Source organism: Symphalangus syndactylus, chromosome 17, assembly GCF_028878055.3.
Source record: "Symphalangus syndactylus isolate Jambi chromosome 17, NHGRI_mSymSyn1-v2.1_pri, whole genome shotgun sequence".
NCBI classification, from domain to species: domain Eukaryota; kingdom Metazoa; phylum Chordata; class Mammalia; order Primates; family Hylobatidae; genus Symphalangus; species Symphalangus syndactylus.
Genome location: NC_072439.2, coordinates 78,142,027 through 78,169,194, shown reverse-complemented (window position 1 = coordinate 78,169,194; position 27,168 = coordinate 78,142,027). Strand labels below are relative to the sequence as shown.

Sequence of the window (27,168 nt, the reverse complement as noted above, 5' to 3'; positions counted from 1 at the left end):
AACAAGGACATCTTTTGTAAAATTTCAATGAGTTAGGAAGTTTTTCTTTGTTGCTTTTAGTATGCAAATTGCCGAAATTAATGTCAGAAAATTAAAAACCTGCATCAAAACCAGAAAATAAAACCAACTGCAAGAAGAAAGTTGAATTGATAAATAAACTTTTTAGAAGTTAAGTGTATAGTAAAAACATTACATTAAAAATGAAACATTTGCTTTAAATTACATTGTTTTTGCATTTCTATGATGCCTCTCTAAAAGACTATTGGTACTTATTTAAAAATTTATTTCAATCTAACTTCCTGTATTTAACACTTAACAACAGTGAATGCTTTTTATAAGCAGTTTTTTTTAGCAGATATACTTTGCAAATTTCAAGGTAACATTTTTTCTAATTTACTTTAAATTTAATTTTCTTTTGCAATTGAGTCTCTCCTTCTGAATTATGGAAATCTTTCATATTTTAGCAAAGCAACCTGCTTACTAAGATTTAAATCAAAGCAACATTTGTGTAGGAGTTTTAATTCGATAGGTATCAGTTTTTAATGGAAACATCAGTGTAATATTAACATCAGTGGAAGTGTGGACATTGCTGATTTTATCAATGCTATAAACATTTTTTCCCTAAATGAAGATCTTTCCATTTTCCATCTATTCATACTATTTGAAATAAACATTTTTTTTTTTTTTTTTGAGATGGAGTCTCGCTCTGTCACACAGGCTGGAGTGCAGTGGAGGGATCTCTGCTCACCGCAAGCTCTGCCTCCCAGGTTGATGCCATTCTCCTGCCTCAGCCTCCCAAGTGGCTGGGACTACAGGCGCCCACCACCACGCCCGGCTAATTTTTTGTGTTTTTAGTAGAGATGGGGTTTCACCGTGTTAGCCAGGATGGTCTCGATCTCCTGACCTTGTGAATGGGACAATGAACAAAACAAGTCTTTGCCAATTCATTGACAAATGAAACATTTTTAAACATTTCTTCTGAAAGAAATATCATTCAACATATGTGTGACTATAAGTCAAATGTCAATGCATTGGCAAAGACTTGTTTTATTCATTGTCACATTATCTTCAGGGCACAGAGATGTACTGTAAATAGTGATGCTGTGGTCATAAATTCACTTCAAACAGTATCATTGTCTAACTTGACAGTGCCAAGTAACTTATTTTTACAGAAAAGATTCAGAGAGCTAAAACCTAACATAAAGGACTATGAAACACAAAGTGTACAAAGGGATGTTTGTAAAAGTAGTGAACATTAAAAATGCCAATTGTACAGCCTGGCCAATATGATGAAACCCTGTCTCTACTAAAAATACAAAAATTAGCCAGACATGGTGGTGTACGCCTGTGGTCCCAGCTACTTGGGAGGCTGAGGCTAGAGAATCGCTTGAACCTGGGAAATGGAGGTTGCAGTGAGCCAACATCGTGCCACTGCACTCCAGCCTGGGTGACAGAACAACACTCCACCTCAAGAAAAAAAAAAGCTAATTGTAAATATGTATATTGAAACTATTGTACTACTCAACTATATAAGCGCTTTAATATTTTTCCTTTTTATTATTTTTAATTTTTTAAAAAAGTCGTCTCATGGAGCTTTACTCCACAGATGCTATTTCTTTTTTAAAAAATGTCTTACAAGTAAGTGATCTGAATAGCTACCTTTTAAAAATATTGCACAATACTCAGTCTATTCAATAGTTTGAATTACTACATTGAAAAGTTATTCAATCTACATCAGTCATAGTACTTGGCCACTGAGAAAGGAGCTTAGCCACAAATCACACAACCTCTATCAAATTGCATGCCCCATATCCCAACTCATCAAGCTGTTTAGTGTCTGGTCTTTCTGATTAAGATCTAGTAGAAACTCAGGAATAGAACAGGCAAGATTTAATCCAAGCAGAGCATCCTAAATCAACCTAGTCCAGATCCAGGTCTCATTTACTTAACTTTCTTCTGTAATTTGGGCAGAGGAGGGTGGAACTGATGAAAGAGACTTGATTCATGTCTGGACTGAACTTACATTACTTATTGTTTTCTACTCCTTGACTACTTATACAGCAGAGGCAGCCCTAAAGTCTAATGTTCTCATAGGCAGTTGACATATTTGATGGCATTTGGCCTAAGACACAGCATAAATAAAACCACGTTGACTTGTACTATATTAAAACCATAGAGAGAGAAAAAAAAAATCAATGTTTCTCCAAATAGTAAAGGTTGAAACCTATGAAGGAAAAAACTAATATTATCCAACATTGAGTAAAGGCAACACAAGCACCGTAAGTGTTTTAAAGTACTTTTATAGATATAGATGCAAATAAATAGTTTTTAAAATATGTAGCAAGAGATTAGACTGCTAATTCTATAAGCTACCTAGTTACCTCGATTTCAGAAGACAGCAGTTAGGTAATGTAGTGCTAGAGTTGATTTGGTGAGTGCATGATACAGTCGTGTTAGCAAACAAAGATCAATGTCAAAGTCATTGTAGAATCTCTGAGGAGTACACATGGATCAATATTTGTGTAAACCATAGACTTTCATCTTCTTGTAGGAGTCTTGTAAGAAAGTGAAGCCAGTTCTTCTGAGATGTTTTACCACTTTCCCAATGAACTGTAAATTATCACAGTCAAACAAAATACTAAAATGCTCCTTTTTTTTTTTTTTCAACCTAAAGATCCTTGGAACATTAACTACCCTGGAAAATCATTAAACGAATAAAGCCCTCTTTGACTCTCTTAACAAAGTGGGCTTGAGTCAAGATCTGTGTGCCTCAGAGCATGTTGACTATGCTGATACTGTGTGTACAAAGTGGGGCCAACAAAGAGCCATGAGACTAGTCAGTCCCAGTCCCATCTCCAAGTGGTGATTGAGGACGTGGAACAAATTACCAAGTTCTTCTTCGGCCCAGGTAACCCCTAAATGAGATAGCTCCTATGTAGTCTTCACTAGCATAAAGCTCCCAGTCTCCTTAGATGTAATCAGTAAATAGATCAGTAAATGAACTCAAATCGGTGTTTGGCTTTCTGACTCGGGTGGCCTCCCCCCATATGCTGTGTTTCTGTCATGTGATAATGAATATGAGGGGGTGCCTGATGAAAGCTCCCTTACATTATAGACACCTGAATTTGGAATGAAGGCATTTATGTAAGCAGGGGCTCATTCTCTGCTTCATGCTGTACTGCAGTTTTTCATACTTATTGAATATCTACTGTGTCCATGCTTGAGCCCCTGTGCAAGCATTAAAGTAAGTTTAACTTCGAGGGGAAAAATATATCTCAGGAGACTCATTTCAAATACAGTGTTTGGATAACATTAAATAAGCCAAGCAAAAATAAGATGCTAATGAAATTAGTGTAGTCAGATTTTAAACCCAATGAGTGTAAACAAATCCCCTGATAAAGTATTACTGAAACACCTAATATGGTTCTCATTATAGCATGTGGGAAAAATACAATTGTGTCTTGAAATAATCCTACTTTTTAAGAACATTTTTAAAAATTCTCTTTTTGCTACAGTCTTCTAAAATAAAAAGCTCATTGAGAGCACATTTTATTGTCCCATATAACTTAATTACTAAGATTAAGCTGATTCCTTTATTCTCACTCACTGTTGCAGTTCAAAGAAACTGTAACATCCAGCATAACTTTATTAAGCACCTCTAGTTTTATATTAATAATATTAATAGTTCACATAATACACTTTAAAGAAATGCCCAAGCTGTTCTATACAAAACATTTAATATTTACAGCAATCATATGAAATAAAGTATTTTTCCCTCCTTTTTGCAGATAAGGAAACTGAAGTTCAGAGGGGTTAAGTGACTTCTCTAATTGCATACAATTGTAAAAGGCAGAGTAAGTTCTAACTTGAAAATAATTGCTCTGTAATTTTATCCAAATGCATTTTTGACCATTTTCCAGGCTTTGTGCAAAGTAAAGAAACTGCAGAACAAAATACTATATAATATTTACCTTGGTAGCACTTACAACCAAGTGTGTGTGTTTGCAAGACAGTGTGTGCCCATGAGGGAGACATGGAAATATACAAGCAATTATAATAAAGTGTGATAAAAGCTAAAAGTGATAAAGCCTCATTCAAAATGTATTAAAAACGGGAGTACATACTATTTTGGGCAGGTGTCAGGAGAGCTCTCAGAGGTAAAATAATTTTTTATTTAAGTTAGGAAGCAAAATTGGATTAGGTATTAATCAAGCAGAGAAAAACAAAATGGGCATTTTAAGCAAAAATAAAAGATGCGAAGTGAAAGCAACTAAGAAGTATTATTGAGTACCCCTAATGTAATCAAAAAGTGAGTGAGACTATAAAACTAAAAACCATCAAGAGCCTCAGATGCTTTCCATGTCATGGTAAGGAGTTTGGATTTTACTTTTGGTCAACAGGGAACCATTTAAAGTTGTGAAACTCATTCTAAACCTAAATTTCTTTCTCCCCAGTGAAGTGCAGCAAGCATTAGTCTTGATGCAAACATTGTATATTGAGCCAGAAAAAGACACTGAAAATATGCAAATAAGTGAACTACTGGGGAGGGGATGAAGAGATTAAAAGGACACAACTCCTGCTCTGTTAGAGATTCCACCCCAACAGGAGACAGAAATGATAACCCATAACCTCAATATATGATATGTGATCAGAATGAGGTTGATATAAGTTTGCAAAGAGTGATGGTTAGATAATATTATTAGAGACATAATATATCTACCCACCCTCATACTACATGTCTTTTATTGAGACCCACTTGTATAAGAACAATGTACTATGGCATTTTTAGTGTCATCATCAGACAAACCCATGGAAGCACTGTTAAGAACAGTTGTGGGTATGACACGTTTTTAAAATTTAGCACCCAGCTCTTGAAATCCTGTCCCCTAAGGCCATAGGAATTCTTCCGTCTCCAACCTCCTTCTTGTGACTGATAATACTTCTGGCCATCTTTTAAGAAGTTGTTAGAACCATGTAGAAGAAATATCAATAAGGCAGGTGCTCCTTTTATTTTGATTTTCATAAACAAGAAAGAATTTCCATAGCCTTGATGAAGATAATCTTAAGATGATAGGGGTCAATGGAGAAAAAAAGGAAAACAGGCATAATAAAGACATTAAATTACATATTTGTGTATCTATATACTGGATATATGTGTATATATAATTTCCCCTTAAGTATCTCCTGTTGATGATCTATATCTATATCTATATGTATATCTATCCATATCTATATCTATATTTATCTATCTATTGATACAGATAGATATAGATGTACACAGAGAGGAAAGAATATATCTGTGTATATCTATATCTATCTATGGATATAGATATATATAGAGATGAAAAGAATATATAAATATATAGAAAAATATATATCTGATGTGTGTGTGTGTGTGTGTGTATATATATATATATATATATAGGAAAATAATATATGATCTATAGAGAGGAAAAAAATGTATCATATATGTGTATACATATCACCAGTAGGGGGGATCTAAAGGGAAAAGCATCTGAGACAGTGGAAGCTTTCTATGCTTTTGTAAAATTAGTCTTTTGAAAAAGTTCAGCTCTAATCATACAGGGGGAGTTAGTCCATGAAGGAAAGTATAAAAGCCAAAACAGAAAAGTCGAGAATAGGGTTGGTATGTAGCTTGAAAGCTGTATATATTCACATCAGCAGGGTCATGGGAATGATTTTTATAGAATTTTTAAGGACTTCAAGAAGGATATACATTTATAGCTCTGTGTCCATTATTTTTGAGAACTATTTTTTAAAAAAAGAAAGGTTCAGATTACTATAAAGAGTAGAGGTGGAAAACAAAGCAGAGGGAAGATTACTATGATAATTATAAACTCTTCAGCTTCACTTCAACATTGACACTACATATAATTTTCAGTTACCTATTTTGATTCACCTGCAATTATGTGAGTTGTGTAACTCCTCACTTAAAAAACTGCATGCAAACAGAACAGTCAGGCTTACTCTTGACATTTGTTGATTTTTTTAAAAGTTGTACTTCAATTAAATTTAAGATTGTTCTAATAGTAAGTTTGATTATAAGTCAAATCTTCAATGAGCCTTTAAGTCAACATTTGTGACAATCCTATAGGTTTTTGTTTTACTTTGATTTTTAAAATTTTTCTGATTGACTAAATTTATACATTCAGGGTGTACAATATGATGTTTTGATATATGTATACATTGTGGAATGGCTAAATAAAGCTAATTAACATATTTATTAGCTCACATACTTATCCCTTTTTGGTGGGGAAAACATTAAAAATCTACTTTTAGCAATTTTTTAGCTTTTTATAGTACATTGTTATTAACTACAATCACTATGCTGTACAATAGATCTCCTGAACTTATTCCTCCTGTTTAACCAAAATATTACATTATTTGACCCACATCCTCCCAATCTCCCTTACCCTACTGCTCCTGGTAATCACCATTCTACTCCCTGCTTTTATAAGTTTAACTTTTCTAGATTTGACACATAAATGCCAAACAAATTTGGCATTTGTTTTTCTGTGAGTGGTTTATCTCATTGGGCATAATTTTTTCCAAACTCATCTATATTGTCTCCAAGGACAGAACTTCCTTCTTTTTTAAAGCAAATTAATATTCTATTGTCTTTCTATATATTACATTAAAAATCTATTTGTTGATGGATAATTAGATTGGTGCTATATCTTAGCTATTGTGAATATGTCTGCAATTAACATGGGAGTGTAGAGGTTGCTTTGACATATTAATTTCATTTTCTTTGGTTATATAACCAGAAGTGGGATTGCTGGATTATGTTGTAGTTCTCTTTTTAAGTTTTTGAGGAATCTGCATACCATTTTCCATATTAATATATTATTTATATTCCATATATTAATTCATATAATTCCACATATTACTACCTACAGTCGACTGAACTTCGACAAAGGTGCCAAGAACCCAAGTACCTTAGTGTACTGCCTTTTTTTACAAAATCACACCATATCATGACCATATCTTATTATTCTAAACTATATTGCCAGGGTCTACAGTGTCATTACACAAGTATGAGATGAATTCTTTAGCAGTCTGAATTACATAGGATAATTTTTCAACAAAATAAGATTTTGTTGATATTCTTATGTTTGTCTATTTCCTCAGTAACATGTGATTTGGACTTTCAATTACTCAGCCAATCAATACTTTATTGCCGCCATAACACTGGAACAGAGTACAGATGTATTAGAGCATTCTTTCCCATGGTCACAGAGGCCCAGTTCCAAACTAATACTAATCGGCTCCATTGCTATAATGCTGTAACTGATCTTTATGATAATTCAGCCAAAGTTGAATCCTATTCGGGTATAATTGTGTTGACTGACAAAGATGTCATGCTGATTTGAAATGATTTGAATATTCAATGGTCATAATCAGTACCACTGAAGGCCCACAAGAGCCTCTTACACCTCATGATTCCCAATGTGATTCATCAGACAATGTTGGTGCTGAGTGAATGTCGGCATTTCCTCTATGTGTTAAATATCTGGGTGTTGGAAGTTAAGATGGCCACTAAGTTCCCAGGGTCATGTAGTACTGAAGGAAAATTCAAGATAAGCCCTCTGGCAAAGAAGAGAAAAGATCATCAAAAAGAGAACAAGTTTTGAGATCTATACATAAGAAAAGCTAAATGCCTCAGGGTCATCATAAATCACAGAATACCATGGAAATAATATGTTACTAGTTATTATCTAAATTATAGGACATGGAGATGCATAAGGTCAGATAACTATACATTTTTCTTCTCTGTGAAAGGATTTCAGTATATTTTTGCTGTCTCATTGTCATGTAAATGTTTGGAAGAATGTACAAAGTGCTCCTGGAGACTCTTGAACAATACCATTTTGTGAGTCTGGTTGTTGTTGGTTGTGAGCCCTCATATTTTAGCCTCTTGCTAATTTTTATTCCAGAGAAGCTTTAGCATGTATCCTTTAGATCTACAATAGGTCAAGGCATAATTATTGTAGTTGCTTTGTTCTTGTGTTTGTTCCATGTATTAGTCCGTTTTCATACTGTTATAGAGAAGATACTACCTGATACTTGGTAGTTTATGGATGAAAGAGGTTTAATTGACTTATAGTTCTGCATGGCTGTGGAGGTCTCAGAAAACTTACAATCATGGCAGGTGAAGGAAAAGTAAGCACCTTCTTCACAAAGTGGCAGGGGAGAGAGAGAGTGAGCAAAGGGGAACTGCCACACTTTAAAACCATCGGATCTCATGAGAACTCACTCACTGTCATGAGAACAGCATGGGGGAAACTGCTTCATGATCTGATCACCTCCAATCAGGTCCCTCCCTCCACAAGTAGGGATTACAATTCAAGATGAGATTTGGGTGAGGACACAAATCCTAACCATATCATTCCATTCTATCATTATGTTTTCTATATGTGATTTATTGAACCCAACATATCTAAAACAGTTAAATAAAAATAACATGTCTAAAATAATAGATATCTGTATTCTTATATATCTACTGAAATGAATTTCTGAAGATATTAGGCTGGTCTGTGTGTTAATTTGATTTTTGTCAGGAGCTAAGCTCAAATTGGGATGAGGTATGCAAATGCTTTATTAGGAAAAAATGCTTACAAAAGATAAAGGGAGGAGGAGGAGGACTAAATTAAAGAGATTTATTATATAACATGGTGACTATAGTTAATTTATAATGTATTGCATTCTTAAAACTGCTAAGAGTGTAGATTTTAAGTGTTCTCACCACACAAAAAGATAAGCATGTGAGGTAATGAATGTCAATTAGCTTCATTTAGCCATTCCACAATGTAATGTTTCAAAATATATTGTATGTACATGACAAATATACAGAATTTTTATTTGAAAGAAGTCACATTATGCACCTTACACATAAATACAATGGCTAATTTGAAGCTAAAAAAAGTAAAGGGGGGTGGATAGAGTGGGAGCACGAAGAGAGAAACCCACACCTTGATGCTGATCTGACACATGTGAACATGGAGAAGTAAGAGAAGAAGATCGGGCAGGAAGGCTGGTAAGGATCTTCTAAGAAAGTTTCAAGCAAGATCATGAGGAGCACTTGAGCCCAAGTCTCCCAGTTGGGTAGTCCTGTTTTATGGCAGGAATATGCCCACATAAATACCCCTGATGTGCTCAGTCACTAGTTGAGAGCAGCCCAGGAGAAGTGTGACCTCGGTACAAATGTGGTGGTAGATACAGAGGGGCCATAGTTGGGGCTCTCAGAAAACTGTCCTTGCAGCTTGAGATCTGAGCAGTGAATTTTCATGGCCATCGCATCCTGGAAGGCAGTGAGGTATGGAGGGAAGTCATGGGATTTGGATTTATATCCTAGCTCTGCCACTTAGGGGCTCCTGGACCTCAGCTTTGGTTAATCTATCCATAGAATGGAGAAGCTAGAGCATATCCTATTCATTTTAGTAGTTGAACACATCACAGAGAAAGGGAGGGGGAAAGAAGAGAGAGACAGACTGAGTTTCCAAAATATAGACAGACACAGATATCGATAAATTTAGGAGAATTAGAAGAACTTAATGATAATGACTGATTGCTAATTTTACGTATCAACTTGGCTAGATTAAGGAATACCTTGGAACTGGTAAAACATCACTTCTGGGTGTGCCTGTGAGGGTGTTTCCAGAGGAGACTGGTGTGTGAGTTAGTGGACTGACTGAGGAAGATTTACCCTCAGCACAGGCAGGTACCATCCAGTTGGCGAAAAAGGTAGAGGGAAGGCAATTACTTCCCTCTCTCTCTGTCTTGCATCTGGGCCACATTTCTCCTGCCTTTGGACATCACAACCCCAGGCTTTCTGGCCTTTGGACTCCAAGACTCACACTAGTGACTCCCTAGGTTCCCAGGCCTTTAACCTCGGGCTGAGAATCATATCATCAGCATCCTTGGCTCTGAGGCTTTCAAACTTGGACTGAGCCATGCTACCAGCATCCCAGAGTCTCCAGCTTGCAGATTGCCTGGGACGCCTCATCTTCTGGATGAGTAATGAGCCAACTTCCCTAGCAAATTCCTTCTCATCTATCTATATATCCTATTGGTTCTCTGTCTCTGGAGAACCCTGACTAATTCAGTGGTTAAGAGTCAGACCACGTGGGCTGGAATCTTGAATCTACCATGTGTGTTTCCAAGTTTCTTTGTGCTTTGTTTCCTTATGTCTTAACATGGAGATAATAGGATTGTTGTGAGAATTGAATGAGTTTATACATGTGAAATGATGACAAGCATGGTTAGCACATAGTAAGCGCTATATATGTGCACTTTAATGCTATTATTGCTTTGAAAGATTATTGCTATAACCTTTAATTATTTTGACGTCCCTTCCTCCTTTCAAGATCTTTTTCTATTTCTGCGAGGATTTTCTTTTCATCGATTTATCTGAATTTTTCTCTATAAGGGGAAGGTTCCCTGAGCAAGTGGTCAGCTGTAATTCAGAAATTGGGCGTATTTTATAGGAGTCATTCCCTTTGATCTGCCCTCTGTACTTTGGCTTCATCAGTTTTCTAACTCCAAGTATAGAAGATGATTTTCTCCTCTTGTTTCCCCAAGCTTGGCTCTTCAGGAAATTGCCTTAACTAGGGATCCAACAGGCAGGTAATATGAAACTTCAACAGAGGACCACGAAGACACTGAACTGGAGTGATTTTATACATCAAAGCTAAAGTCCAGGTTTTTTTCTCAAATGTTCATTCCTGTTTCACCTTAGTGTAAGCTAAATGTGACCTTGAGCTAGTTGGTGGGTTGGTGGGGAATGGAATTTAGATTAGGAAGAATTTATGATCAATGTGTTAAGTAAAACAACAACAAAAACAATGCATTTTCTTTCTTCCTCCAAAGAATGACTTCAGAAGAGTTATTTTTTTTTTTTTTTTATGTCAACTGTCTTGGTGTTTTCAACCCATCTTGTGGAAGTTCGCTATTATGCTCATCCTTGACGAAATGATTAGTTTGGTAAGATGACATGTCAAGCCTCAGAACTATATGGAACGTGGCATTCTGATCTGGAGGGTAATAGCTTGAAGCCACATCTCATTCTCCTTTTTTACTCAGCAGCTGCAAGAACTTGGAGTCTCTAAGACAGGATGATACCCTGGAGCACAGCTTGCAGACTTGAGTGACATCTAGTTCATAAATGGCTCAGCTGACATCTCAGGCAGGGAGTGCATGAACCAGGCTCAGAGGCAGCTGATGATCTGATGTCCAGATGTAAGGAGGAGAGGGAAGGGGGTTCAATGCAACAGAAGCAACAGATTGCAAAGGAGAACATGGTAAGAAAGAGAAATTAAACAGAAACACAGCAAGATGAGAAGGCAAGTTGGAGGGAGTACATCATTCATCTCTGGTGAGAGCCCCCAGAGCAGAAAGATGAATTAACGCTGTTCAAGCTGTTAGCCATCCCATCAGCTTTATTATATGGTAGAAAGCTACCTGTCACTTTCTGGGCTGCATGCAGTGGTGGGGACAATGCTGGCTGCTTTCTACCAATGCATTGCAAACACTTTCTAAGTTTTCTTTTCGAACAGTCTCTAATATTTGTTTCAATCGCAGGTAGATCCATCATATGCATTTAATTTAAAGAGTCATATCAAGTAGAATTCCTGTTCAATATAATGAGCTCATAAAACGAATGTTACTATTTATCAACTCTAATGGGTTTTTGTAAAGGTCTTATAGAAATAAAGAATAAAAATCCAGTGATGGTCTCACAATAAATATCCTATACTTTATTGCCTATTTATGGGGTAATCTTGCTTTCTCACAATATATAGCTCTCCAAAAAGATTTAAACTGTGGTCATGTGGTTTACTTGCCAGGAGATGGCAATAGTGATCTATTTCCATGTTATGCCTATAACGCTCATTACACCAAAATTAAACTTTGTGCCAAAATGATTGGGATTTCCAATTCTGTTTTCCAAAGCAAAATTATTCATTTTAAGTTCTTGAATTATTAAGTTGTTTCTAATCATTCACAGCTTGATTTTTACCAAAATCGTTGTCATGACAGTTCTCTCAAGATCCAAAAATAATCATTTTGCTCTCCTGGAAGCAGTAACATAATTTTGAAAAAAAATTTATGCATACAGTCATACATTTTACTGAAGACATTGACAATGAATTAAAGTGGGAATTTTATAAGATTATGATGATTACCACTCAGACAAATATCACTGAATCTTTAAAGAATCATATCCATGTCCCTGGAATTTTTTGACTTTAGCATGACTGAGATCAAGAGATCAAGCCAATTTTTTTTTTTTTCTGTCAGAGTTCAGTGTGATGCTGTCACTGTTCAACCTGACTAAGGCTGAAAATGTGATTGAAACTTCACCGCCCTTTTCATTGAGGGTACATACATTTCCTTTAATTTGACCCTGAGTGCTGCAAAACCCAACATTTTCCCTGTTTCTGCTTTTAGGATGCTCACTCATAATTTTTTTTTTTTATCAAGAGTTTCATGACTTACTATTTTTATCCTTTTATTATTAAAATATCTTTAATTCTGGGTTAATAGTTTAGTTTTATTATATTGCACTTTTGTTTTAATGCATGTTGAATCTGTTTTGGAAATAACATATGATTTAAGTCCATGAATGCAATGAAACAGTTGACTTACTCTCGTAATAATCAAATCCATTTGTTACTTGTGATGGCTTGTGGCACTATCCATAAATTGCCTAACAATTTTCTTAAAAACAAAATCATAATATGAAAGCCACCTTCATCTTTTATTGGTATATGCAAGATAACTCTGGTTGCTATTTCTCAGCGAGGGTATTTTTAAATACAATATCCACACCTAGGGTATTTTAAAATAAAATGTTTTTCAGTTTGTTGCCCATAACATTTTTTTTCAATTGCTACATTTTAATTATTTTATTCTAGCTTATGGTCTATTATTAATGAAGTTCTTGGTCTATTGCATGGTCTACTGCAGATGGCTTCCATATTGTTCTTGAAAATTTCATGTAAGGCACTTTTAGCCAGTTTGAGTAAAGAGAAACATTATTTAATAAATTATGTTGCTACAATGATTAAAGGTAATAGTATGTTATAAAAAAATTAGAATTTATTAAAGTGATATCTACTATGACAGTGTTGGGTCCCAACTTAAAAAAATGTGGATTATTAAAATAAAAAGAACAAGTATGGAATATTAAAATTAAATTTCAATGGTAGGATATTAGTTCTGTTGTCGTACATAATTAAAACAGTTTTATCAATATTGTTTTCACACATACTTAATGTAATTGATACTTTATATCCATTTGATTGCAAGGGTATGCTAACAACTTTGTCACAATTGAGCATTAAAATTAATAATACGACTTTTGGGAGGGAGCTGGATTTAACATGCTCTTCTTTTTGTTTTTAATCTTTGGTTAGACTTATGTCATAACTGAAAGCTCAGGCAAATGTTCATGTGTGGTTTACATTAAATGAAATATGTAGCTGAGCCAGCACTGGGACTGCTTACCTCTCCTTACTCTTCTGGTTTTAGTCTGCATCACAGAGAAACTGATTCCTGCAGGCTGCATTTCCCAGGATCCCATGTCAACTGATTAAGCTAAAGGAAGGCACTTGTGTGAGTTCAAAACCTAGGAAGAGGGAAGAGGCTAGGATATTCCCTCATCTCTTTGGACAGTGTCTCTGGCATTGGCTGAGTTTCCTTCTGCCAGGCATCCCTGGCTGTTGGGCTCTGGGGGCTTCTCAGGACCTCCAGCTCTCAGTGTCTCAGGGGCTTTTTGCTGTTGCTTATATCTGGGCTGCCTCACTGTCCCTGGTTTGGCTTCTTAGTCTATCACGCCTGTAACCAATTTCTTGCATTAAAAATTCTCTGTTGCAAAAACTTGAAATGGTTTCTGTTTTTCTGGCAGAAGAACTGTTTCTGTTTATCTTTACTAAAATGTAAAATTCAGTGCAAAATATCCTTAGCATAGAACTCTTCTGCATTAGTGTAATTACAGTAAATTTATTATTTTACATATTTTTCAAATCAGTTCAAATTTTCCAGTTTATATCTTGTGTCCTGAATGTGATTCATGACTTCTATGTCTTTAAATAATACAGTGTTGTACTAGAACCAGAGAGGCATAGGTAAGAGAGAACATAGCAAGAGAGAGGAGGAAGAAAAAGAGTAAGAAGGACTGAAAGGGTGCCATATTTTAAAATAATTAATTACAGAATTTAATAGATTTTTAGAGTATCTCCTCTTTTTGAAAATGTTTTATACAGAATACTAGTTGAACTATATTTTAACGTTACACGAGAAAAAATAATGTGCCATAGTCAACCAATTTTGGAGAACAAAAAGTTTACCAAAATAAAGGAGCTTTTTTTTTTTTTTTTTTTTTTTTGAGAAGTTTCACTCTTGTCGCCTAGACTGGAGTAGTGCAATGGCGTGATCTCGGCTCACTGCAACCTCCGCCTGCCGGGTTCAAGCAGTTCTCCTGTCTCAGCCTCCGGAGTAGCTGGGATTACAGGTATGTGCCACCATGCCTGGCTAATTTTGTATTTTTAGTAGAGACGGGGTTTCTCCATGTTGGTCAGGCTGGCTTTGAACTCGCAACCTCAGGTGATCCACCTGCCCTGGCCTCCCAAAGTGCTGGGATTACAGGTGTGAGCCACTGCACCAGGCCAAAGTAGCTTTTCAAAAGTAGCATTGCCTGTTAAAGAATTTAATTTGCTGATGAGCCTACAGTATCTCCAGAATGATTTCAGCCTCTCAATTCATATAGATCATTGATTTTAAGATTCATTTATTTATTCATTCATTCAAGAAATATTTATTGACTACCTAGTATATGTTAGACACTGTTAAAGGGATTAGGGATGCAGGAGTAAAGAGAGTAAAAAAAACATCTCTGCCTAATTTCTAGTGGGAAAGAATAGACAACAAGCAAATATGTAAACTATAGAGTAAGTCAAATAATGATAAGTGCTACAAAAATAATAAAGCAGGGAAGGGGGATAGGGAATGCTGGGGTCAAGATTGAGCCTCACTTTTACATAAGGTGGTCCATGAAGGCTCTTTTGAGCACAAGGATCAGGTCAGGTGGCTATGAGGCTGGAGTGTGTGTGGGATTTTTGAGGAACAGAGCAGTGCCAGTGCTCAGGAGGTCTCTTAACTGATCATGTTAAGAGACATCATCAGTTTAAAAACAGCTCTGGGAGCAAACATATAAAAGAAAAACAAAGCCAAAAAGGCCTCTGCTATATTCAATGTATACATGTTTTTAAACTGACAATAGTGTACATGTGTCATTGCATGCCACATTTTTTTTTGTTGGTTTGAGGCTACGTTTCTTTTTTTGTTCCACACACAGCACCTAAAGTTCTTCTGAATCACTTAGCAGCTGGTAGTTGTAATGTAAGACACCATGACAACATGCTTTTATTATTATTATTATTATCTTTGCTTGTGCTTGAGCCCTCCTTAGAAGTGGCAATTAGATTCACAATGAGGAATTCTTGGATTTTGCTCTACATTTGATATTTAGGTACATGTTTAGTTTCATTTTCCTCTTTAATTTAATTACATATTGCTGGAAGTTAAATAGCTTCCCTTCAAAGGCAGCTAGAAACTTTTGATATCTAACCTTACAGATACCCTTCAGAACTCATGAAATCAGTCACACCAGTTCTTCCTAGCTTTGAAATGTCTATGATCAGTTCAGAAATGTTTGGTTACCTTTGACCAGTCAACGACTGTTATTTCACAACCTATTCTTACTTGGCAGCTGAAAAATTTATTTTGATATTGATTAGGAGATGCATTCCCTTTAGAGAAACATGACAATATGAATGAAAAAATGTATTTGATCTCAGAACCCATTTTGCATGAAGCAGCTCAGAGGACCAGGACCAGTGTTTTATGGAACATACTGGGAGAAACACTGATCAAGTAAAGACTTCGAATTGAACAAAAAAAATTTCCATAAATATTATGTTGGTTCAAAATTGTGGTTTTGCTGTTTTAACACCTAAATATGTTGTTTAAGTATAAGACGTAAACAATGTAGATATGCATAAGACAAGGCATAAAAGTCCCCCATGCTGCTAGTCCAACTCTGACTTCTTTTCCCAGGCAGCCTCTGTGGACAGTGTGTGTTCCTTGGAACCTCCTTTCTCTGTATTTATATGTATATATGTGTATGTACATGTTATACATACATAGCTGTATGTATATAAGCAGTGTATGTTTAAAAATATAAATGTAAAATATTAATATAACTAATATAAAATACAAATTAACGACGTAAATACATTGCTTTTGATTTGTTTCATTTATGATACATATATTTCGGAAATCTTTCCATGTTATTGCATATGGGTATATCTGAATTTCTGGTCTGCCATCATATGGCTATATGGCAAATTATTTAATCTTTCCTCCACTAAACAGTACATTTGGGGAGGGGGTTTGCTATTACAAGCAATGTTCCAGAGAATATCTTGTAATTATAAATATTTCCATAAATGTAGAAGTAAGTTGTATTTAAAAATAATAGATACCAAGAAGCAGAATTGTTGCTTAAAGTACATGAACTTATTTTTTTTTTTATTTTTTTTTTGAGGTGGAGTCTTGCTGTGTCTCCCAGGCTAAAGTGTAATGGTGCGATCTCAGCTCACTGCAACCTCCGACTCCCAGGTTCAAGTGACTCTCCTGCCTTAGCCTCCCAAGTAGCTCACATTACAGGCACCTGCCACCACGCCCAGCTAATTTTTGTAGTTTTAGTAGAGACAGGGTTTCATCATGTTGGTCGGGCTGGTCTTTAACTCTTGACCTCAAGCAATCCACCCGCCTTGGCGTCCCAAAATGCTGCGATTACAGGCGTGAGCCACCACTCCTGGCAATGCATTTTCGAATGTAGTAAAAACTGCTAGACTGTCTCCAGTTAGACTCCATGGATCACATTCACTCTAACAATGCATGTCAAGGCCAGTTCTTCTGAATCCTTCCCTGCATTCATTCTTTAGTCTTTAATTTTTTTTTTAATCAGGGGGAAAAGTCTCTTTTTTTTGACATTTCTTTAATTGCTTGATACATTTAGTAGCTTTTCATTTCTTATTCTGTGAGTGTCCTGTTTATATTTCTTTACCCTTTTTCCTACTAGGCAATTTTTTTTTCCTTTTCAAGTTAATTTATAGAAGTTCTTTTTCATAGAAATCAACCTTTTGAGTAAGATACATAAATTTTCACCCAAACTGTCACTTGTTTTTAACTTCATTATTTCTTTCTAAAGGAAGATTTTAATTTTATAAGGTAAATTAATTATCATTTTCCTTTCCTGTTTTATGGTTTTGTGTCTGACTTATCTCTTTAATCCACTAAGAGATTAATTTTTATTCATTATGTGTAATAGATTGTGTTAGGGAACACAGCTGCTGAAGCAATTAGATTAAATATATATATATAGATATATATCCAACGGAATAGAAGTGCTTCACTCAAGAAATACCCCGGGTGGTTCAGGCCCGGGTGACTAGGGGTGGAAGGTGGGCTGCTTGGCTTCAGAGTGCTTTGGGGGTCCAGGCAGCTCTGGCTCTGCCATTTGCCATTTGAGGTTTGCAAAGCTTGCCAGAGGGTCGTTTTTTACTGCAGTTCACGTGAGAGAAAAGATGAGGGGGAAGCATGCGTGTGAGTTTTTCTGGGTTGTGTCTGGAAGTGGTACGCACTACTTCTCATGCAGCACTCCCTAAAATCAGCCACAGGTCACACGGCATTCCCCAGAAGAAATGGATTTAGAAACAGCTGGCACCCTCTGCCTCAGACTGTGGATTTATTTTGCTTCTGTAAATGGCTATCTCATCTCCCTGTGATCATGTATTAAGTAGGCCAGCTTTTGATTGGGATTATCACCTTTACCATAAGTTACATTGACATACACAAGATCTGCTAGGAACTCTCCTTCTGTCAACTGATTTGTTTATTCTGGCATGAATTCCATGGGGTGATACTTCATGTACTTTGTGATAGTCACACACCTTATTGACTTTTTCTAAATGTTTCTGACTATTTAAAAGCATGCTCTTTTCTATATAATGTTTTGAATTGTCAGGATTCATTAAAACTCCTCATGTTTTGATTGAGAAGGCTTTGAATTCAGACTAATTTGGGGAAAATAAACTTACTAAAACTCACCATCTAGGAACATGGAATGCTTCCCATTATTTAGATTTTATTTTGTGTCTTTCACTAAAATTTTATGATTTTTTGTTTATAGGGCTTTCTTGTTGGGTTTATTACTAGATATTGTGTGGCTTTTTATGCTATTGTATATGAAATTCTTTATTCCATTTTTATTATTTCTGAGTAAACCATTGATTCATGTTTATTTAATATCCAGCAACTTACGAAACAGCTACATTGATTCTAACAATTTTCAGTGGATTCTTTTTTATTATTTATGTAGACAGTTAAATCATTAATAAATGCTGAACAGTTTTGTATTTTCTACTTTTTTCCATTTTGTTTAATTGGATAGGTCTTGCATCAGATGTATTTTGTAGTTGTAGTGTGCCTCCTCATCTTGCCTTGTATTTAGTTGACTGGCTCTATTGACTGTCCATGAAGAATTAATTATTTCAAAGTGTTTCTGAAAGAGATCCTTTCTTAGGTTGAGAAATTCCTATCTAGTACCTTTTTTTTTGGTTTGTTTTTCATCAGGAAAAAGTGTTGAATTTTAAACAAAATTTTTTCAGCATCTGTTGAGATAATAGATACCCCATAATAGGTACTTCCTTCTTTATTTGAAGTAAAACTCACATGCTAATATATTGGTAGGTATAATTCAAAAATATTTCTTTTAGAGTTATATGCTTTTTTTTTTTTCTGAGTTCTCTTTTTCTGGTTTTAGTGTCAAGGGGAGTCTTTAGTATAAAGGTGAGTCAAAGTATGAATTTGGAAGTTTTTCTGTTGTTTTCTATGCTCCAGAAAAATTTAAATAAGTTGAAACTTTAAGGTTTAGTAGAACTTCCCCATAAAGCTGTCTGGGCCAGGAGCCTAAAATTTTATAGCAAGGTAAATATTTAATTAATTTACAATTCAATTTCTATTTATATTGATCTATTTAGTTTTTCTGCCTGTTTTTGACTCAACACATTTCTAGGAAATTAAACTTAATATTTACATATTTCAGTATGATGTTTACTAAGTATTCTTTTGAAACATGTTGAAACTTCTTCATATCTGTAGTCCCTTTCTCACTTGTAATGTTACCTGTGTGTCATCCTTTTGGGGAAGGATATTATTTAGAATTTCCCTAAGTTTTTCAGCTTTATTGATATTTTTAAGAATCAGCATTTGGTTTTATTCATCAATCTACTACTCTTCTCTCCTTTTCCTCTCATGTATATATATATGTATATATGCATATATATATATATATATCTTTTTTAAAAAGATCTTTAAAATATATTATCTTTTTTTAAAAAAAGTTTGAAATGTATTTTTTTAAATTGGTATATATTGGATATAAAGTTCTCCACACATCAATTGTGATTAAATTTAAATTATTCTACTCACCTATATTCTTACTTATTTTGGACAATTTAATTTTCTAATTTCTGATAGACCTTTGTTTAAATAGCTGACTATGACTGTAGAATTTCTTTTCTCTTTGCCCCTTCATGAGTTTCCTTTTTAATATATTTACAAGCTGGTTCATTAGATGCTTGATGATTCATGACTATTGAATTTTCTTGGTTGACTATATATTTTACCAGTATGAAATATAATTTTAATACTATTTTGAATATATATTTATTAATAATTAATATTAATAGAGTTAAATGTTTTACTTCTGCTATTTTTAAAATATATATTTATATATAGTTGCACATTTTGGTTACAATCATTCTGTGTCCATTTATTTTATCATATTCCTGATTGACAGCTTAGGAATGAAAATTTTATGAAAATTTTCTGAAAACTGAAAATGTTTTTTAACTCAAAATTACCCTGCCTATTTAAGGGGTCATTTAGTCAATTATATTTACTGTTACTGTGTTTGGTCTTATTCCATGTCTCTCTTATGTTTACTGTGCTTTTTTGTTGTTGGTGTTTCATCCCTTTCTTGTCTTTTGTTGGACTTACCATGTTTTCTTTTCTTCTTTTTTTTTATTCCTTATAGTGGAAATTTATTACTCAGATAATAGATGTAGGTCCAAAACTTTAACCTCCTTAGGTTCAGAACTGTTTTATTTCCTACGCCTGATCTTTTTCAAAATATTTGCCCCAGAGCATTGCACTTTTTAAAATTATGTTTTATCTTTCTATGGTATGTTAGCAAATACATTGGTTAGATAGTGGTCTTATTCCTCCCCCATGATTTTTAGCAAGCTACAGACTTCATCAGAATTGGCACATTTCTTGTTAGAGCAATAGCATTCTTTGGTCAAAGAAAAGTAATAATGAAAAAGGAGAAGGAATGATCGTTTTTTCAGTCATTTCTTATTGTACAGCTGAATAAGATATTATTCTGAACTAAAGGACCTCACATATATTCTAGTGGAGTAGACCAACAATTCAACAGAAAATAGTAGCCCAGAGATGTTAAATATGTTTAAAGCAATGGGTTGCTATTCAAATATGGGAAGAATAGCAACATGGTATCCTTGAGAAGCTTGATAAAAATAGAGAATGCCAGGTCCACCCCAGACTCCATGAATTAGAATCTTCCTAGGTGATTCTCATGCACACTGAAGTTAGAGAAGCACAGCTATAATGAATCATGTTTTATCCTCTTCCTAACACTGAAGAAGATCGGAAAACAATTGCAGCCATCTCTCAAAGAGTGTACAGTACTTTAGAATATAGTGTTAGTCATTCCTGGCTTAATAATTTTATTACATTTTAATATTTTCTCTATTTTTATCATCTTCTATAACTATATTTATATAGTTAATTACCTAGCTACCTTTGGTGCAAGATAGAGAGTAAATTTCTCAAAGAAATAGTTCTTGGTGATCAAATACTATCCAGTCACAGTGGATCCACAACCAGTTTTTCTCTAGATATTATTTATTTTTTAACTTTTGGGGGTGGGAGTGAAGGGATTAATTGAAGTGCCACCTTTCCAATGTCTTGCAAACTACATGATTTTACATATAAAATCTAGAGCACTTATAGTCCTCTCAGGAAAGATACCAACTTCGGAACCTACCACAGTTACTCTTCAAAAACTGTTTTCTGAAAGTGTGTTTTTTTTTTTTCTCCAGAACTAAGAGTATTTTTAATACAGTGCTGAAGAGCCAGCTGAACTGGCTTTGTAGATCATCCTCAGGTGAGAGTACGTTTTCAAAATTATCAAAATAACATAAACATATTATTAAACATACTTTGTTTTGCCGCTCTCAATCACAGATGCAGTTTTAAAATATTGAGTGAAACTGTATGGGGTTTACTCAAAATGATATGAAATGAATTTTCACATGCTTTCTAAATCTATTCCACCCTTCTAGATACACTAAAGACCGTATCTCATCCTGATGCTTTCCCTGATCGTTATAACATTTCTAAATATCCATAGGGAAAAAAATCTGGTTAATTTATTATCTTGAATGCATAATTATTTAACTCTACATTTCCTTTTTGTGCCTTGTTTACAGAATTTGATTAGAAACTCTTTGAGTATAGGGGTGTATTATTTTGCATTCTTGTGCCTTGTACCTAAAATATTTTAAGAGTATCTGTTTCAACATTTTTTTTTCACTAATTAAATAATGCTATTCATAGCCAGTGTAATGGTGACTGCCTGTAGTCCAGCTACTTGTTAGGCTGAACAAGGAAAATCACCTGAGCCCGGGACGTCAAGGCTGCAGTGAGCCTTGTTCACACCATGGCACTCCTGCCTGGGCGAGAGTGAGACCCTGTCTCAAAAAAACAAACAAATGAACAAACAAACAAAAACTACTATTCAAACTTTTCCATCGAAGTACTTCTAATAAAAAAAGGGATATGAAAGATTATTTCTAAGGATTTGGGGACATAAACTGAAGAAGGGGCTAAACTTTGAAATTTATTTCAAGAGGTTTGTAGTTGTATTCTGTCCTGAAAATGTGTGAACATTTCACATTTACATCACAATATGTCCTTTTGTGTTAAAATAAAATACATGTTCTAAGAAAATAAAATGTTAGAGCCATGGCTTAGCCTTTTTCATAGTCTTGCAATAAATACCAGAAACTAAGTATATTTTTAGAATATGCAAAAAACAGGAAGTTTAGCCACTATTCCTGAGGATTCCAGGCCTCCTATCGTCTTGCCTCAGCTCACAAAATTTCTACCTTTTACCAAAACACTTTTGGCTACAGTTAACTCTATTAATTTCCTAAGTCTGCCAAAACAAAGTACCACAAACTAGGCGGCTTAGAAATTTATTGTCTTACAGTTTTGGAGATTAGACATCCCAAATCGAGTTGCCGGCAGGGCCAAACTCCTTCCCAAACCTGTAGGAAAAGAATGCGAATTTGCCCCTTCCAGCAGTGGCCTCAGAAATTCTTTAACTTATGAGAACATAATTCCAATTTCTGTTTCCATCTTCACATTGTCTTCCCTAGATATATGTTTGTCTTTGTGTTCATATTCTCCCATTCCCCCCAACCCCCCACTTTTTTTTTTTTTTTTGAGACAGAGTCTCACTTTGTCCCCCAGGGTGGAGTGCAGTGGCCCAGTCTCAGCTCACTGCAAGCTCCGCCTCCCGGTTCAAGGGATTCTCCTGCCTCAGCCTCCTGAGTAGCTGGGACTACAGGCACCCGCCACCACGCCCGGCTAATTTTTTGTATTTTTAGTAGAGACAGGGTTTCACCATGTTAGCCAGGATGGTCTCGATCTCCTGACCTTGTGATCCACCTGCCTCGGCCTCCCAAAATACTGGGATTTCAGGCATGAGCCACTGTGCCCGGCCCATATTTCCCCTTTTTATAAGAACATCAGTCGTATTGGGTTTGAGCTCAACTTAGTGACTCCATTTTAACTTCAATACTCCTATAAAGACTCTATTTCCAAATAAGGCCACATTCAGAGGAACTACGGGCTGGATATCAACATATCTTTTTTTTCGGGGAAATAAACCGTAATACCAACTGAATCACTCTCTTTTCCTAGTATATCTCATATTTTTGTCCCTTTAAGTAGAGCTGCCAAATTTAATAAATAGAAATATAGTAGCCTCAGTTAAATTCTAATTTCAGATAAAGAACAAATAATTTTTAGCATAGGTATGTCCTAAATAATTGATGGTACGTTCTTATACCACGTTTTTTGTGGTTGTTATTTATTTGAAGTTCAAATTTATCTAAAATTTTATTTTGTAAACTTACTTTCAGGCCTTTGCCTTCCTTGTGAAATCAGCCTAATTTTAAACTTATATCTTTTCTCAGGAAACTGACAATCAGGCCTCCTGGATGACACCAGGGAGCTGAGACTTTATGGATGGGATCACTGCACCCAATGAGACACACCTGCTGCCTGTCGAACCAACTCCTCTTCCTAGCTCCTCCATAATTCCTTTTTTTCCTGCATGTGATTACAGTGAGATGCTAGATCCCTCATTCAGCTACCTGCTGCCTATTGACTAACTCCTCTTCCTTGCCCCCCGCCCCGCTTCTTCTTCCAAGCTATTAGGCGAATGTAAAAGTAATTGCGGTTGTTGCACTGTTGAAATTTGCCACTTGATATTGGGATACATTCTTAAATAAATGTGGTTATGTCATATATAATTTTAACGGGCATTTCTCACTTTATGTTTTTTTGCTAATGACTTATTACTTGCTATTTATTTTATATTTATTTTAGACTATGGAAATGATGTTAGACAAAAAGCAAATTCTAGTAATTTTCTTATTCGAGTTTAAAAGCAGTGAAGACAACTTGCAACATCAACAAAGCATTTGGCCCAGGAACTGCTAACGAACGCACCAAGCAGTGGGGGTTCAAAAAGTTTTTTTTTTTTTTTTATTATAATTTAGGTTTTAGGGTACATGTGCACAATGTGCAGGTTTGTTACATATGTATCCATGTGCCATGCTGATTTCCTGCACCCATTAACTTGTCATTTAGCATTAGGTGTATCTCCTAATGCTATCCCTCCCCCCTCCCCCCACCCCACAACAGTCCCCGGAGTGTGATGTTCCCCTTCCTGTGTCCATGAGTTCTCATTGTTCAATTCCCACCTATGAGTGAGAACATGGGGTGTTTGGTTTTTTGTCCTTGCGATAGTTTACTGAGAATGATGTTTTCCAGTTTCATCCATGTCCCTACAAAGGACATGAATTCATCATTTTTTATGGCTGCATAGTATTCCGTGGTGTATATGTGCCACATTTTCTTTTTTTTTTTTTTTTTTTTTTTTTTTTTGAGACGGAGTCTCGCTCTGTCGCCCAGGCTGGAGTGCAGTGGCTCAATCTCGGCTCACTGCAAGCTCCGCCTCCCGGGTTCACGCCATTCTCCTGCCTCAGCCTCTCCGAGTAGCTGGGACTACAGGCGCCCGCCACCACGCCCGGCTAATTTTTTATATTTTTAGTAGAGACGGGGTTTCACCGTGTGCCACATTTTCTTAATCCAGTCTATCGTTGTTGGACATTTGGGTTGGTTCCAACTCTTTGCTATTGTGAATAGTGCCGCAATAAACATACGTGTGCATGTGTCTTTATAGCAGCATGATTTATAGTCCTTTGGGTATATACCCAGTAATGGGATGCCTGGGTCAAATGGTATTTCTAGTTCTAGATCCCTGAGGAATCGCCACACTGACTTCCACAATGGTTGAACTAGTTTACAGTCCCACCAACAGTGTAAAAGTGTTCCTATTTCTCCACATCCTCTCCAGCACCTGTTGTTTCCTGCTTTTTAAATGATGGCCATTCTAACTGGTGTGAGATGGTATCTCACTGTGGTTTTGATTTGCATTTCTCTGATGGCCAGTGATGAGGAGCATTTCTTCACGTGTTTTTTGGCTGCATAAATGTCTTCTTTTGAGAAGTGTCTGTTCATGTCCTTTGCCCACTTTTTGATGGGGTTGTTTGTTTTTTTCTTGTAAATTTGTTTGAGTTCATTGTAGATTCTGGATATTAGCCCTTTGTCAGATGAGTAGGTTGCAAAAATTTTCTCCCATTCTGTAGGTTGCCTGTTCACTCTGATGGTAGTTTCTTTTGCTGTGCAGAAGCTCTTTAGTTTAATTAGATCTCATTTGTCAATTTTGGCTTTTGTTGCCATTGCTTTTGGTGTTTTAGACATGAAGTCCTTGCCCATGCCTATGTCCTGAATGGTATTGCCTAGGTTTTCTTGTAGGATTTTTACAAAGGAGACAAGAGCCTTAAAGATGAGGAGCATAGTGGCCGGCCATTGGAAGTTGACAATGAACAATTGAGAGCAATAGTCGAAGCTGATCCTCTTACAACCACACAAAAAGTTGGGGAAGAACTCAACGTCGACTGTTCTATGGTCATTCGGCATTTGAAGCAAATTGGAAAGGTGAAAAAGCTCAGTAAGTGGGTGCCTCATGAGCTGAGCGAAAATTAAAAGAAAAAAATTGTCACTTTGAAGTGTTGTCTTCTCTTATTCTATACAACAACAAACCATTTGTTGACTGCATTGTGATATGCAATGAAACGTGTATTTTATACAACAACTGGCAATGGTCAGCTCAGTGGCTGAACCAAGAAGAGGCTCCAAAGCACTTCCCAAAGCCAAACTTGCACCAAAGAAAGGTCATGGTCACTGCTTGGTGGTCTGCTGCCAGTCTGATCCCTACAGCTTTCAGAATCCCGGCAAAACCATTACATCTGAGAAGTATGCTCAGCAAATGGATGAAATGCACCGAAAACTGCAACGCCTGCAGCCGGCATTGGTCAACAGAAGGGTCCAGTTCTTTATGACAAGGTCTGACTGCACATCACATAACCAATGCTTCAAAAATTGAACAAATTGGGCTACGAAGTTTTGCTTAATCCACTATATTCACCTGACCTCTTGACAACCAACTACCACTTCTTCAAGCATTTTCACAACTTTTTGCAGGGAAAATATTTCCACAACCAGTAGGATGCAGAAAATGCTTTCCAAGAGTTTATCAAATGAACAGCCAAATACAAAGGGCCCCCTGGCCCAACCTCTGACTGGCCTGTGCATGGGGAGGAGTGCACACTGGGGTGAAGGTCAGGAAGTTTGCGTTATTTGTAGGGGGGAGGAGCCTAGCCACTCCTGTTCCAGGTGGTACCTGGGATTCAATCTGTGAGGTGGGAAACCATCTAGCAGGGCTCTCGCTTTGCTGAGAGTTCCTGTTTTCCTTTTTTCTCCTTTTTGCCCAATATATTCCATTTTCCTCATCCTTCAAAGTGTCTGTCAGTCTAGTATTTCATGGCCATGTGACAAGAACGTGGCTTTTAGCTGAACTAAGGAGAAAGTTCAACAACATCCTGAAGCACAGCTTTCTATGCTACAGAAATAAACAAACTTATTTCTCATTGGCAAAAAGGTGTTGATTGTAATGGTTCCTGTTTTGATTAATAAAGATGTGCTTGAGCCTAGTTATAATGATTTAAAATTCACAATCTGAAACTGCAATCGCTGTGCACCAACCTAATACATAAACCCCTGACTTTAGTCAAGAGAGGGGGTAGGATTTGAGGTTTGGCTAATGTCTCTGGGTCACATTACCCATAATATAATAAAGCCTTCTTCACCAGCAATATTCAGTGTCTCAGTGATTGGCTTTCTGTGAGTGGGGGAACAATGGGATCTAGACTGAACTCCTGGTGTTTCGTAGCACTTAGTTTGGTTAAATTATTTTTTAAAAACCCCCAGCCTGATTTTTTCTTCAAGGATTGACTTAAATACCACCTACTCCAAGAAGCTTTCCCTGACCTCTCTGTCTAAAATTGAATTCTCTTTCTTCCTAACTTCAGCAGAAGTTAAACTTCACATGTGACACTGAAAAGGTTCAACCTTGTATTAAAATTATTTATATATGTATCTCATCTACCCTATTAAGTAGAAATTATTTGAGGGCAGAAGGTTTTTATTATTGTTTTCTATCCTACTTAGCATCTAGCTTAGCTCCTTAGAACAGTAGTAGGCATTCAGAAAAACTTGTTCTTATTTGATTTGGCT

At 35.9% G+C, this 27,168-nt stretch overlaps 1 long non-coding RNA gene and 1 pseudogene across 1 annotated transcript; both read left to right on the top strand.

Moving 5' to 3' along the window:
• Positions 1-14,446: 14,446 nt before the first annotated feature.
• On the top strand, positions 14,447-23,660 carry LOC134733093 (uncharacterized). The gene is made up of 3 exons (XR_010116656.1): positions 14,447-14,536; positions 21,276-21,340; positions 23,439-23,660. It is a non-coding gene; the product is annotated as an uncharacterized lncRNA (long non-coding RNA).
• A 196-nt stretch (positions 23,661-23,856) lies between these two features.
• Positions 23,857-26,565, top strand: LOC134733317 (histone-lysine N-methyltransferase SETMAR-like; annotated as a pseudogene).
• Positions 26,566-27,168: the final 603 nt, after the last annotated feature.